At 37.0% G+C, this 14,922-nt stretch overlaps 1 long non-coding RNA gene across 3 annotated transcripts in view; it reads right to left on the reverse strand.

Annotated features, from left to right (window-relative positions):
• The window catches only part of LOC138619657 (uncharacterized), a 30,994-nt gene extending 20,271 nt beyond the window's left edge, over positions 1-10,723 (reverse strand). For 2 of the 3 annotated variants that reach the window (XR_011310832.1, XR_011310830.1), the window contains exon 1: positions 9,693-9,780. This is a non-coding gene — a long non-coding RNA (uncharacterized lncRNA). Of the gene's footprint in view, positions 1-9,692; positions 9,781-10,438 lie in introns of those variants that run through there. The other variant, XR_011310831.1, reaches the window with a different exon arrangement.
• Positions 10,724-14,922: the final 4,199 nt, after the last annotated feature.

Below are 14,922 nucleotides of genomic sequence, written 5' to 3' on the forward strand. Positions count from 1 at the left end.
GGACGCTGATTAGGCGCTTTGCTATGCATGGCCCGTTTTTCTCCTCAGTTTAAGTCCTCAAGGAAATTTGGTAAATAAACAACCTCATTAGTGGCAAAGGTGATGCTGTCCTTGATGCTGAATGGTTCTGTCAGGAGAAAGGTGGATGTGCAGCATTGAAAAGTAGAGTTAGATTGAGTAGCGTGCTCATGTGGGACTGCCGGCTTTGCTATGAAAACTGATTTCATGAAGAAGCTCAACATCTAAATTCATCTCTTGACTGGCACAAGTCATGCAGCTGTGATGTGCAAGTATGAAACCTTCCTTCCCATTTATCGAAGAGCAATAAATCACAGAAATAATTTGGTTAGGTCTACATTTTTCTACACTAACTATCAGTCTGTCACCGCCATCTCTTCAGACTCAGTCCACACCTGCACACGGCAGATTTACAGTTTTAAGATACTGTACAACCACCTGCAGCAAAGAATTTCATTCCAAATGATTGCACATATTCAAGGTTTCAGATGGACCTGTCATCCTGACTTCAGGTTGCAGGTAAGTAGGATTTAGGAAATCTGAATTAATTGTATTGCCAGGGCAAAATGATGTTTTAATGAATCATGAGAAATATACATATTGTTGGTAGAACTAGGACATACAGAGTATCCAAGGTAAAACCCCATGCACCTAAAGATGAGTTGACTCCAGAGAAATTAAAGCTGAACTTAAGCAATGAAATTTCATGTAACTTTAATATCTTTTTTTAAAAATGCCTAAGAGTTAAATATACAGTATCTCGGGTCTTCGTGCAACTTTTATAAGTAGTTCGAGGGTAAACACAGTTATCCAACTTTAAATTTTTGTCAGGTTCTATTTCTCCTCCTCTTCACTTTTCCACTTACAGGCATACAGGAACTCATACAAACCACATCTACGCCACAAAATCCAGTTTTATGTTTTTAATCGCCGTATAAACAAGCAAAACAACAATAGTAAAAAATAGTTAAATGTACAGGCACAGGCAAATTTGGTCACATGCTAAATCATCCATGTCTGAGTAGACAAAAATGGTCAGATGGCACAGATACAGAAGTTGATTCATAAAAATGAACCGAATGCGAATGACAGTCTGCTGGTAGCATTTTTGACAGCTATATCCTGAGAGCAGTGGAAATTACCGTCAACTTCAACGTCTTGAAAGACCTACTTCACACATGACAACAAGCTCTTCTCATCCCTGCTGTGATGCAGCAGCATCCTACATTTGATATTTTCATGTGTCATTTCCAGAAGAAGCAGTTCATATCGAAACAATATGGAGGGAGTGACGCGAAGAAGGTCGGGTTCTGTGATTTGTCTGCTGTTCTAGTGTAAAGATCAAGAGGGAAAAACAAGAGGTTTAAAATAAACCTACAAGTTCCAAACTTCAAAAGGTGTGACTCTAAACACACAAAGGTATAACTGCTGTATAATGCTAAAGACTGGGTTGTATTGGCTTGCACTCAGAGCAGAATTTGACATGCATAGACATGACTCACACATTCGGCTGCCAATAATGTAAAAGTGTACTGATGCTGCTCACTATGACTTGTTTTGATTCATTCAGCCTGAAAGCTAAACCACACACAAACGCAAAAACGGTTGACGTTGTTTTCCCTTTGTGATCTCAAAAAGTACCTTTTCGGTCTTGCAATTAATGATAAGAACAGTCAGAAAAAAGGCACACACACACACACACACACACCAGAAGAGAATACATAACTGCAGGGTATCTACAGCCAGGATGCTTGTGCAGTTTGTTTTAGGTGAGATTGCTGCAGGATGACAATTACTGGTACTGTTGGATACTAAAAACATCAGAATAAGATGCACAGTGTGGGTGTGAGCCAATTATCATTCATATAGCATGACAATTTTCGAAAATCACTAATTGTGTTTGAACTTCCTGTACCAGTGCAATGCTGGCATTGATGTTACAACCGGCTTTTGTATAAGCTCTGACGATTTTACTATTCTTATACTCATGATCTACTTATTTATTTTTTTCCTCCTCCTTCAAAAAAACTGGAAGAGGAAAGAGATTCATAGCTACAGCTGGAGCTGAAGCAAACTCCGGACAACACAATAAGCAGTGATACTCCTGCTACCTGTCTGTACTACAAATATCTAACATTTTAGAAAAATTATTTTACACAAAATGCAGGAAAACCAAAACGCCTCCAACAGCAGAACAAGCTAAAACACCACCAATAGCATCTAGTTAATCCCAAATGTACAATACTACGACACTAGCAAGAGTACAAAGAAACAAACAGTATTTTCAGAACTTTCTCTCCAATGCTCTGACTTCCTAAACTTTCCTACTTTCCTCTTAGAATATCTCTCTTACTGTTGCTGTCACTGAATCTTTCTTCTCCAAACTCTCAATCATGTATGTCATCTACTAATCAGTTGTTTATGGATAAAGTAAAATCTAAATAACAGAAGCATTTTGAAGTTCAACCCACAACCGATTCATTGCATATGTGTCTGCTGGGGTTTGCACATAACTGGCAGACATCAGTTCGGTTTCACAACAAAGGGACAAGTGAAGTGAGTGTGACATATAGAGGGCAGGTGGTGCCAGTCAAGTGGAGTACATGAGCGTGGTCCCAATCTGTAGTGCCTTAGCTTCATAATTAGTTATTTTTCTTTATCAATCTCAAAATTATGTCATCAGGCCATACAGAGAACTCATTATTCACCGCAACAAACAAGCTGGAAATAACACTCAATCCTACGGAGACATGAGAAATGCGTTCCAGGGAGGGACTTGAGTCGCTGTGTGAAACCAACAAGAACCAACATGACACCTGGCATTTTACAGCTAAAGTGGGTTGTTGCACACTGCTGAGCACAATGGCGATACATGCTTCTTAATTGTGCAGGTTTGAATTTACCGAGAAGAAAAAAAAAAAAAAAAAAAAAAAATCACATATGGCTGTCCATAAAAGGCTTTAAAACATGATGCTTTTTTTTGAGAAACATAGACACTATGTGAGAAAATGATTTAGACAGTTTAAAGAAGGAAAAAAGTCTGGTTATGACTCATGTAGTAATTACTCACTTTAAGGAAATATCCAAAAGCACTCAATGGTATCAAAAGCTTTGAAAGCTTCAGAGGAAATCAAACAAAAGATAATGAAGTTGGAAAAAATTTAACCAAATTATATTCAACGATGAAATCAAGTGTTTTTGAAAATTGCAACTGTCTCTTGATTAGGATAAAATGTATCCACAGAATAAAGATTTCATTGTAATGAGTGTTTGGGATAAATTAATGTACTGAAGTTCACATTGAAAAAAATTCCTGGAATATTTAAAGGGTTAAATTTGGGGTTTTCTAAAAAAAAAAAAACAGCCTTATGAGCACAAGCCAGATAATATATGCGAGTAGTGGTGCCTTCATTTTGGAGGTGTGGGGAAATCTTCACAAAAATCTGTTCAGAAATCTAAGGCACAGATATTCACCATTATCTGCAAAGTGAATAAATAGAAGATATGTTAAAGGCAGGCTGGACGTGATCAGTCATTTTAGGATTGAACAAGGCAAATTTTTAACATGACTAAGTTACCATTTACTTCTATGATTTACTGTTGAATCTTTTCAAAGTATATGAAAGTAAAAGCAGTTCTTGCCACTAAACATGAAGATAAGCAAAACTTTTTTTTAGATAAAAAAAAAAAAACTACCATGAGTTCAAGTTAAAATAAAATGAATTTTTTACTGAAGATTTTGCTAGAAGTCCAAATTTCTCATTGAACCAAAGTGTACATAAAATAACAACTGCCATACTAATATATCAATCACATCACTTTGTGGAACTATTTTTTAAAAGATACAAGAGATTTCCGAAAACTTTTGTTTACAATGAAAAAGACTTGGAAAAATATGTAAAGTAATCAGCAGTTACTCACAGTGGCATAAATTTCAACAAAAAAAATGCACAAAGATAAGAATAAAAAACATTGTTCTGATATCAGTTACAAAACTGGATGTGATGCAGTACACCCTATTGGGACCAACTATAGGTTTTATACACCTATAGGCTTATACATTTTGGTTGCTAATTGAGGGTTCATAGGATTTCCGGCATGATGATTGGAATTTAAACAAAAAATAAAAGTTATTGAACGAAAAGCCCCCGGGAATTGTTATGAAACCTCCACTTCGGAAGTCGTGCAGTGTGTCTTCATAAAAGTGACGTGTGCCCTGACTTAAAGTCAGCACAAACATTTTAAAGAGGGTAATTAGTTAACAGCTAAGGGTAGTAATCATCTCGTGATGAAGATGAAAGGACTCAAAGGAAAACAAACTGGAAATGGGCTGGTACCATTCACATCACAGTCGGATTCCAGAGGTTATATGCTAAGTCCTGTTAAGAGCCTCAAAGGGCAAACGCTGAACACTGAGCACTTCTGCGTGAGTGTTTAGAAACACAGCCAGAGTTTAAGCACACAAACATGAAATATATCAATTTCACATTTGGTTTAACGCTTTCACACTTTGTGTCACTGAGACCCAGAGAGAAGGGCTGTGGAAGACAAAACACAGCTCCTGGATAAGGATCATGTTAATGCCTATCAATTAGGATCAAAAAGGGATTAACCGGCATGGTTGCAGCAGTGGGATGGGAGCCCATGCAAAGTCACTGAATACTAGGGGTCACACCCCCGACTTCATTAGGCCTGACCTTTCCACGCCATTGTGTGACAGGAGAGACCCTGCAGTCTTACCCATCTTAGAAGGCTTGCGAGAGTCAAATATGAGACATGCCGAAAAGCTGTTAGAGATCAGTGAAATATGAAATATTCACTTTCAAAGTCCAGGGAGACTTATTAGGTTACTGCAACTTGGTGCAGGTGGGTATTTACTCATCAACCCCCACACTCCCTGCTAAGGAAATTTAAAAAAATGTCCACCTTAGAGAGAAGTGAGATTTACTAATTAGTCATGGTGCAGCCTCCCTTTACTATGATGTACCGCAGGGTTGACGAGCTCCATCTCTGCCTTGCTGTCTTAATTCACAAAAGGTCAAATGGCAAAGTGAAAGCAGGTATTCCAGGTGTGTTAAAGTAAGCCCCAATTAGGGAAAAATTCCAGCACCCCCTCCAGTCTCACATATCCGACTTTGAGGGAAACTTTTAGTAAACCTCTTGAACTGAGGAAATTTTAATGCCATTGCACATTTAGATTACTTTATTTATTTTTTTAAAGACCTTGACTGATACTTAATTCTTGGAGCTGATACCAATATTGCGAAGTGAAATTTTTATGTCGATACATCGACCAATATTCTATATTTATGTACTGTATATTCAGTATATTTAAAGAAAACTTCCTCTTTTTTTTTTTTTCAATGATCCCTAAAATGTAGTAATCAAACATTTATGACACTTGTGACAAAGTTATTAAGATATTTTACAGATCAAACTGACATTAGTGCATTAAAGCAGTAAACATCACTGTGCATTTAATAACTATGGGTAACTTCTTTAAAGCAAAAATAAATAAAAAAGTTTTCATATTGGCACATATCAGCCAACATATACATGATACTGATATATCTGCGATAGGTCGATATATCTGATATATCAGTACTTTAAAAAAATTAATCTTTTTTTTAAATTTTTTTTTAAAGAAATTCTAATTATATAGTATCTTGTATGGTTGTGATATTTAAACCAAATCGTTGATTAAATAAAATACTCGGTTGTCTGTATTTACCTGAGACACAGTCCACGACTACTTCATGTGTTAAACTGTGTTGTTACCTCATTAAAAGTACTTGCTGCAGTGTTATTTTCACACATAACATTGAGCAGGTGAGAGCTTCGCCAAAACATGTGTAACTCAGTCTCTCTTTAGTTGATATATCAAGTTAGTGCAACAAGTTACGATTTCATTTAAGCATCTTTTTGGTTGAAACAAGCTGAATTTACGGTTGAGCGCAACAGACAAGGACAACAATTGCATTACTCCATGAGAGTCAGCATTGTTCTCAGGCCACCATGTTGTAGTTTGACAATATGTTTGTACTCACTTTGGTGATAATTATTACTTTAATGTACCTTTGATTTTCGAGGAGCTCCGTGTTAGAATGTGTACCGAGTAAACAAATGTTTTCCTTGATATCATCATGAACAAAACCATTTTAATTCATTGCTATTGGCCTTATGTCAAATACTATTTTGCTGTTCTGTTGGAAAATATTAACTTTGACTGGACTACTTTTGCTCTGCAAGGCCTCGGTCCTGCAGCATCTTTGCGTTGCAGGTGCTGAGAACTAAGAGAAACTTAAGAGTTAAGTAAATAAGCAGAAGTTCGTGTCAGGCCAAAAGTTTCTCCCCAGAAGGTAAGTACTTGTTCGGGCTGCTGTTCAGTTTAAGCAGGCATGCAGCCTTGCACTGCAGTCAAACGGTGGTCACCCAGGCCTACAGCCTTCTTTGTATGGTTCATGAGGGTTTTATAGATGAGCACACTCCATTTAAAAGTCACTGGTGGATTTGCAGCAAATGAAAACAGGAAGTATTGCTGAAGCTGTCAATGCTACGCAGCTCACTAGGAACGGACATGCTGCATGTGCACATTTCAAGACTTGCTGGATCACAAACAGTTGTAAAAAAAAATGCATAATACATATATATGCAGGCAAAAACACAACATTTAACTAAACACTGGTCAATGAAAGCAGGTTATTCACTTACCTTTCACAAAGCTCTAAAATAAAAGCGTTATAACAACTGACATTTACAGTATAACCACAGTGCAATTTCAGGCAGGCAGCCTTCTTCTAATGAGGATCTAATATTCATGTGATGTTGACACTGATGTTGTGGCTGCATCTTAAATTCAAAGCCTCAGTCAGTGAGCGGTGTGCTGATTGTGATTCTTTTAGTGATAAACAAAGATCTGCCATGTCCAAGCAAAGATATTTACTATTGAACCCAGATTAATTTCAAACCTCAGAAATGTTCATCGAGTCGAAAACAAAATAGAAAAATCCATCCGATAAATAAATACATATAATTCCATTATTAGGGCTACGTGAATACAATATAAAGGAAAAAATGCTGAGCAGAAACTCATCAAAAGAAATCAGATATTAGAATAAACAAGAAAAAAAAACATTATAATAAAAAGTGGTTGCAGCCAAATGTTGTATTAATAACTATCTAATACGATCAGGATTTAAATTCTAAATCTGCTAAAAGCTTAAATAGTTTAGTTTGTACAAACAAAATTGCAACAGGGCAATATTTATACTACCTGTTTCCATAAGCTGAACTGAATATGTAGAAGTAAACTTCACTTGTTTTGTCCCATCTACAAAAGCCAACAGGTTTGAGTGTGAAAGAAAAAAAACAAAAAACAACAACGCTCAGTCTGACACTGATCTATAGGTTTGGTCATTCCGACCTGCCTCCACAACACATGCATAAACCTAAAAGTGCCTTTTCTCTCTCCAGTTTCGTGGCACCAGAGCAGAGGCCCAGCTTAATGTTACTGACAGCCACAGTTGTGTTACGTGGCATCAGAACACAGTCTGGCTTTCACATGAGGTCTTAACAGTGGAGGAAAACAAGTATTTAAGGGTAAAGGTCACCTAAACCTTTCCGTGAGACAAACTAGCAATTCTGCATCACAATATACAGGACTTTAAATAAATGTCGCAATGGGTGGACTTTTACTTGAAGTGCATTTAAAGCCTTTGCAACTTCATTAAACGAATAATCACGTTTAAAATGTTAATTTTCAGTTCATATAACAAAACTCGCAAATAATACCATATTACATCGTGTTTGCTTCGATTCTCTGTAGGCATAAAACTTATACTATATTTTACGTTAAGTACATTTAGTAAATGTTTATCATTTGCTTTATAGAATAAACAAATCACATTGTGTATAGCTAAACGACGTGTGAAAACTAAAATAATTTCAAAATAAATTCATAATATGATCGTACAGATAAGACGAAAAAATAGCTCTCAAATCGTTTGATGTGCTTTATTACTGCGATGAAATACATACACATTTTTTTATTAACTAATGTTTATGATGCACAACTCGCTGAAATAAAAGAGCATTTTATTCATTATGTATATATATATATATACACACACACACACACACACACATATATGTATGTGTATATATATATATATATTTACTATATACAGTAAAAAAAAAAAAAAATCTAAATACATCGAGAGCCAACGACTGTTATAATATTCCCTGAGAGAAATCATCAAGCACAGGACAAAGTATAATTTCATTGCTTTAGATTTTTTTTTTTAAACTAAATTCATATACATTACGTGACTTACTAATCGCCATTTATATTTTTGATGCACTTGTAGCTCCGATTATTTCTTTTAAGAAATAAATAGGAAAACCTGTGCAACGCACATTATATTTCATAGGATATCATTTTATTTTAAATTGTTACTATTATGGTGTTGTAATATCATTATACGTGTGAATTTAATTCTTGCTTTTATCATTTCATTTAAAACGTTGTTGATGTACATATAGTAAATCATATTTAACGTTGCATGACAAGCATTTGTAAGATAGTTTAAAAATATGAAAATGAAATAAGAAAATATTACAACATGAAAACGATCATCCAAATTAAAAATAATGGCGCCACACGATGACAACAAAGATTGAACCTATAAATCACAAGCCACAATTCAATATAAGTATTACTCATATGCAGCTATTTTCTCAATAATTTTCGAATCTGCCCCTCTGAAAAGTTTGTTTACTCCACAAAAGTCGCGCCATTTTCTAACAGCATTTACGCTGCAAGTTCGGATTCCCTTTTCTACAAGCTACATTACAGTCCCTCTCTTTTGGCAGCGTCTAACCTAAAATGGACGCTGATTCCTTTGAGTTATCGATGGCCAGGAGCAGCTAAGGGTCACAGCTGTGCAGTTGTGACAGGCAAATGGATCCATGTTTTGGCAGACTGCCAGGAGACATCTTAAAATACAGTGAGGGCATCGATTTAAAATATGCCACACCGATGTCAAAGGAAACTGCGTCATTACGCAGCAGCGGCTGCTGAGATAAACAACCCAGGATTTACAGCAGACAATGGCAGGTGCTGCTGTCGTACAGCGCAACATGCTCACATTTTACTCTGTGCGTGCACAGAAATAACGCAAGAAACCTTTTCATCATAGCTCAAGAAGCATTAGAGCCGAGATGAAAGCCTGTTTTCTCCAGACATCATCATGATGTTGGACCTCGTGACTGCACTATGGGTGGAGACAAAGATCCAATAGAAAAACAGGATGAAGATTCAGAGCACTTCTTGCATCAGCATTTTCCGGCTAAGCCTCAAGTGAAAGTTACTAGATCTATATCCATGTTTATCTTATGAAGAGATCAAAAATCGGTGTTAATAAAAAATGATTTCTAGTGAGGAGTGAATGACAGCAGGGATTTTGATTAGCCAATTCTCAGCATAATATCATGCAGAGCTGGCATTGCAGGCCAGAGCTTAACCTCTGTAAATACTTGTGTGTGCAGTGGACTGAGGTTTCCCTCAGGCAATCACATTCACTCACTGCAGCACCTTAAAGCATTCCTAGAATTGCTTTTCTCAACTTTAAACATGTGCAAATGTGCTTTAATGAATAGGTCAACACAGTTCTTACCATTTGGGTGGGTACACTCCAGGGTCGAAGGCATGAAGGCATGACAGGTTGCGGGTAACCGTGGACCTCCTGTAAAAATGAAAGACCAGAAGCATTAGAAAACAGCTAGTTAAGATGCACATTACTACGTTCCGGACACAGAAAACAAACATAGTCAAAATAAAAATGACAATGTTTCAATTAAAAAACATCATTTTTACTTTGTTTCTAACATTGGACAACTGACTTGAGATAATTCAAACTACATTTGCAATCAAAAAGTTACAATATATAAATAAATGTAATGTTGCATCAGCTGAAAGTACCACCGAAACAATTTGAAAGCAAATTCTACTTGTTAATAGTAGTTTACCTTTCTAAAAAAAACAAACGCTCGGGCTGTTTTCTATAATATTCACGTCATCATAGGTGATATCTAATTTAATTTCACGATAGATTTAAGTGTTACATCACTTTATTTTCTAACCTGCAAGCAAGTAGCAGTGATCACAGAAAAACTCATCCAATACAATATACGACTACAAAATACAACTGATGCATTTAATTAAACTTGTTATATGCATAATTGAAAAAAACTAATCTTCTATATAACCACTATGTTAAGTTTTGTGTAGCCAAAACCAAAAACAACAACTGTGCTTTCACAAACGTATAGTTTCACCAGCATTTGACAATTGAACACGACAATACAAAGTTATCACGAGAAATTCAAAATCCCAAAATTCTGCTTTATATGCGTCTCTTACCTTTCCAATTCCAATTCCAATCAGACACTGGATCAGGTTTGAGACAGGCCTGCAAAAACACTGCATGTTTTAAGTGTGGCTGTACGCTCCAGTGAAAACATAATCAACAAGCACTCAAAAACCATTAAGGAATAACACAAGATGAGACCAAAGGAGCTGCCTGACAGCAGACGAGTCTGCACTAAGTAGCTGATAATGAAGAGATCTGTCCAGGCTGGTCACTGATATGGCAAACAGATAAACATCACAGACTTAGTGAGTGGAAGTAACTTCTAATGTCAGAAAGGAGCTTGGAGCATTTTTAAAAGCCAAAGTTAATATTTGTCTGTAGCTGCCTTTCACTGAAAAGGGGAACTTACAGCTGCAAGGACTTTTTAATAATAATATAATTATCTCCTTCAAATTTATATGAACTTTTAACAGCTTTAAGTAGTGTTTCACCAAATCTACTGAATAACACAATGGTGATTGTAAGACTAGATTTCCACAATCATGCACACGTCTGGACGACAATTGTGGTATTAAGATTTGCTTCGTTGGCTCTCACTACAGCACTGAAATAAATCGAATGCAACAAAGCTGGAAAACTCATTAAAAACATCTAAAACTATGGTAGGTTACTTTTCAGTGACATTCAGTAGTAAGTCCAAAACCGGATAGTTATTCATACCGAAATATAAATTGAACGTTCAATAACATTGAAACACTATTTCAAACTATATAGAAAACCTTGACATTAAGACTGTTGTCTTCTCAAGGCGTTTTGCAAAATGTGAAAATGCAGAGTAGTTGTGGGTGATAGCTTTCTTATTTTCTTTCCAACTGCCAATAAGATATTGCAGTTACGTCAGAGATAGCCTCTTTAAGTCTGTGTAGTTACATTCGACAACTACAGTTGAATCTTAAAAAGATGGTGGTTTTGCATAAATGCTATAATAAATGATATATATAAACAAATTATCATAAATAAAAATCTTTCAAAATCAGAAGCCCTTCATGCAACATGCTGAGACAGTATGGTTCATCACACTCTATTCTGGGATACCCTGAAAGCCTCTGGCAGTGATGAATCAGACAAAATGGCTACCAAGCATCCCAATAACAGACAGATATGCAGCAGTACAGATATGAGAGTGGGAAAAAAAACAACTACCAACACATCAGGAATCAGATAAAAAAAAATTAAAAAAAAACATTTAAGCTGTCCCGTTACTGGGTTGCGTTGAGCAAAGGATGGTAACTAGTGATTAAATAATCATCCCACCAATAAAACGTTCAATTTAGTTTATCTATGAAAGAGTTCACGTTGATTGTCCCTTCTGTGTGCTCTCTATGCTCAGGCAGTAGGTGCTGGTGTCATTTAAATGCAGCGCATCGCCATCCTTCCCAAGCTTTTTCCTCCCCATATTCAGTCATATACGTCATGGGTAACAACAACACTTTAGCAGCCATCTTGCCCCAAAGAGCAGACACTGGAAGGAGGGAGGAAGGCTCCTCAAGTCATATGACTGCACTGTTCGCAGACAACTGCAGTGACAGAGCAAAAGCGTCTAGACCAGTCTGTGGCGGCAGCAGATCAGGTACACAGCCTGCTCACAATCCACATTGATTTCTGTTGTTCCCATCTAGTCCTTATATCTTTCTGCAGCCTGATATGTAATGTTAAGATTAAATGTCTTTTGTTGTCGGAAATGATTTGACAGTGAACCTCTTCAACCACAAACAGGCAAACAAATTCATTTCTAAATGCAGCAAATATTCCAGGCAACCTCGAATATATCGTCAGTGTGAGCCTATAAAATGCATGCAACATGTAATTTTCTTTAACAACACGGGGAAATGTTTTATTGTGCTTTAAAGCGGCGTGAGGGAACGTTTAAGACGAAAACATGTCAAATTCAAATAATAAGAAAATATATGAATTACATGTTTTGGGGAGATCATCAATAAATGAATACTGCATCTCCTTAACCTACTAAGTCTAAAAGTGAATACACAGCTCCTGCCTCGACCATACAGTGTGTACAGCGACCAACCTTTGCCTGTGCTCTCTTGCAGGTTGCCTTCTGGATTGGTGCACTCCTCTTGAACTCCAGTGCTGAAGGATGACTCCCTGCAGAGCATAAACAGGGACAGGAAAAGAAACAACAACAAAAAAAACTTTCATACAGAGTTCATTTTACGTTACATCGACGCAAGGCCACTTCCGTTTACACAGCCCACCTGTGCTTACAAAGGTAATTAGTCTAAACATCGTTTCAGAATAGGCTGATTAGCTGAGTTACTGAAAGGGTTAAACACAAGAGAGTCAATGAGTTCATTGAAGGCAGGTGTTCCCCTCAGGTGTCCGCTGTGTAACAGGTAGCTCAAGCGCGCGTGGGGTCGATCAACAAACTCACGTCAGCAAAGGTGCGTCACCTGCATGCGCATCTTCCTGGTGTGAATGAGGTCAAGTCCCCACAATAGCTACTGCGTGAAATACGTACAACAACAAACACAATTTTATACGCATTATTTTTTTTATTTTTTTTTAACGAAAAACATTCATCTGGCTTCTTTAAATTGTGTACAGAAAACAGGAACGTTTGAATTATGAGCTCTTAAACTATTGGCTTGTTTTGGTTGTTTTCCTTCTTTTCGTCCAAAATTTAAAAAAAAGATAACAATCACAAAGAAACACATTCTGCCAAAAAAAAAATTTAATTTTTTTTTTTTTTTAAACTGTTGTGTAGGCTAATGCTGCAGTATCAACTGGATATTAAGCAACTTGCACTCTGACGCTTGCCTTACCTACCTGTGCATAAAGAGCTGTCTGCTGATAAGACTGCAGAAGAAAAAACTTTCACAGCGTTTTATCTAAAAAAAAAATATTTTTGCCGGATCGTGGCGATTCGTGGGCGAAGGCGTTTGACGAGGAGAGCAAAGAATCCATTTTCCAACAGGCGGCTTCCTTGTAAATGAGCAAAGAGATGCAAAAACTCCATTTCCAATTTTATCAATTTCAGACAGACTCCAGACAGTCTCCAAACGGTTACGTGCCTGGTGCTCTCGCGCGTGCACGCCGAATGGCGCGGGAAGCGGCGATAACAGATCCAGAGTGACAAGCGCGTGCGCCCAATGATTAAAAGTAGCCGAATCTAACATCCAATCGTAATGGCCGATATGTGCGAGCGCCCGCCCCTCCCTCCTCCTCCTCCTCCTCCTCCTCCTCCTCCTCCTCACACGTCTGTTGACAGTGCACTGAATAAAACAACAGTCTGAGTTAAGCAGTTCATCGCTCGGAGATGTGGGTCACTGACTGCACCCTATTCACTCTGGGAAAATGGCAGAGATGCGTGGGATTATGTATAACACGTAAATCTTTTGATATTTACATGCACATACAATTAACTGTACATATAGGCTACATTAACTGCTGTAATCATATTTATCCTGAATAATGCAACTTGTATACAGTTGACTGCAATTCACAGAGACGGACGGACTGATAGACAGACAGACAGACAGACAGATAGACAGATAGATAGATAGATAGATAGATAGATAGATAGATAGATAGATAGATAGATAGATAGATAGATAGATAGATAGATAGATAGATAGATAGATAGATAGATAGATAGATAGATAGATAGATAGATAGATAGATAGATAACAAAGGGAAAATGCAATTTTATAGCAGGCAAATGGAATAGCTAAATCTACAAATACGATCTTGCTGCAGTAATATATAGTGCATTAGTAGCGTAATGTGGGAGAGTACATTCGTTTTTTGTTCTGCAAAATGTTAACATATTTCTTTGACTTCTGCTCATTGAAAAAAAGTGTTCCAACTTGGACTCCAAATCAATGTCAGAAGGTCTCAGACAGACTTAGTTCCTGTCATTTGCAGCTGAAAACATATTAACAAAATATACATTCATAAAATTAATCTCTTGCAGGCCCATACACTCCCATTCCACAGCTCTAGTATCACTTTCTCAAGACAGTTGCTGATCCTTATAAACTGACATCAAAAACCTATTGTCTCACACAAAACAACTTCCAAGTTGGCATTCACACTGTCAGTCTACACAAGGCATACAGACAAGTTTGTTGTAAAGAACCTCTGTCCTTCGGATGGAAAATAACAAGTCTTGTCTCCTTCGGCTTTGCACCCTTTAATTTGCATTGTTATGGAAAACCGCTGGATTTGGATCGAGCACAGAATCATTGAGGTCACCATAATAGAGTGTGACAGCTCCCCTTTTCAAATCTATTTGGAAGTAAAATCAAAATTCCTGGGAAAGTGAATCCAGGGTGCATATAATATCTTATACAGCTTTGGAAACAGATGTTTTGAGACAGCATTTAATAAGGTGCAGAATATATATTGATATGAATTGCACCTGCAGAGTTTTGGAGGCTGCAACATCAGGCTTTTATAAAGTGTTTTAGGCTACAAAAGCAGCAGCAGTGGGCCTTCGGCACTTTTAAATTTTGTT

Source organism: Brachyistius frenatus, unplaced genomic scaffold (genome assembly GCF_029030835.1).
Source record: "Brachyistius frenatus isolate BFR_SWC_R1_liver_20210118 unplaced genomic scaffold, ASM2903083v1 Contig_21, whole genome shotgun sequence".
In the NCBI taxonomy this organism is placed as follows: domain Eukaryota; kingdom Metazoa; phylum Chordata; class Actinopteri; family Embiotocidae; genus Brachyistius; species Brachyistius frenatus.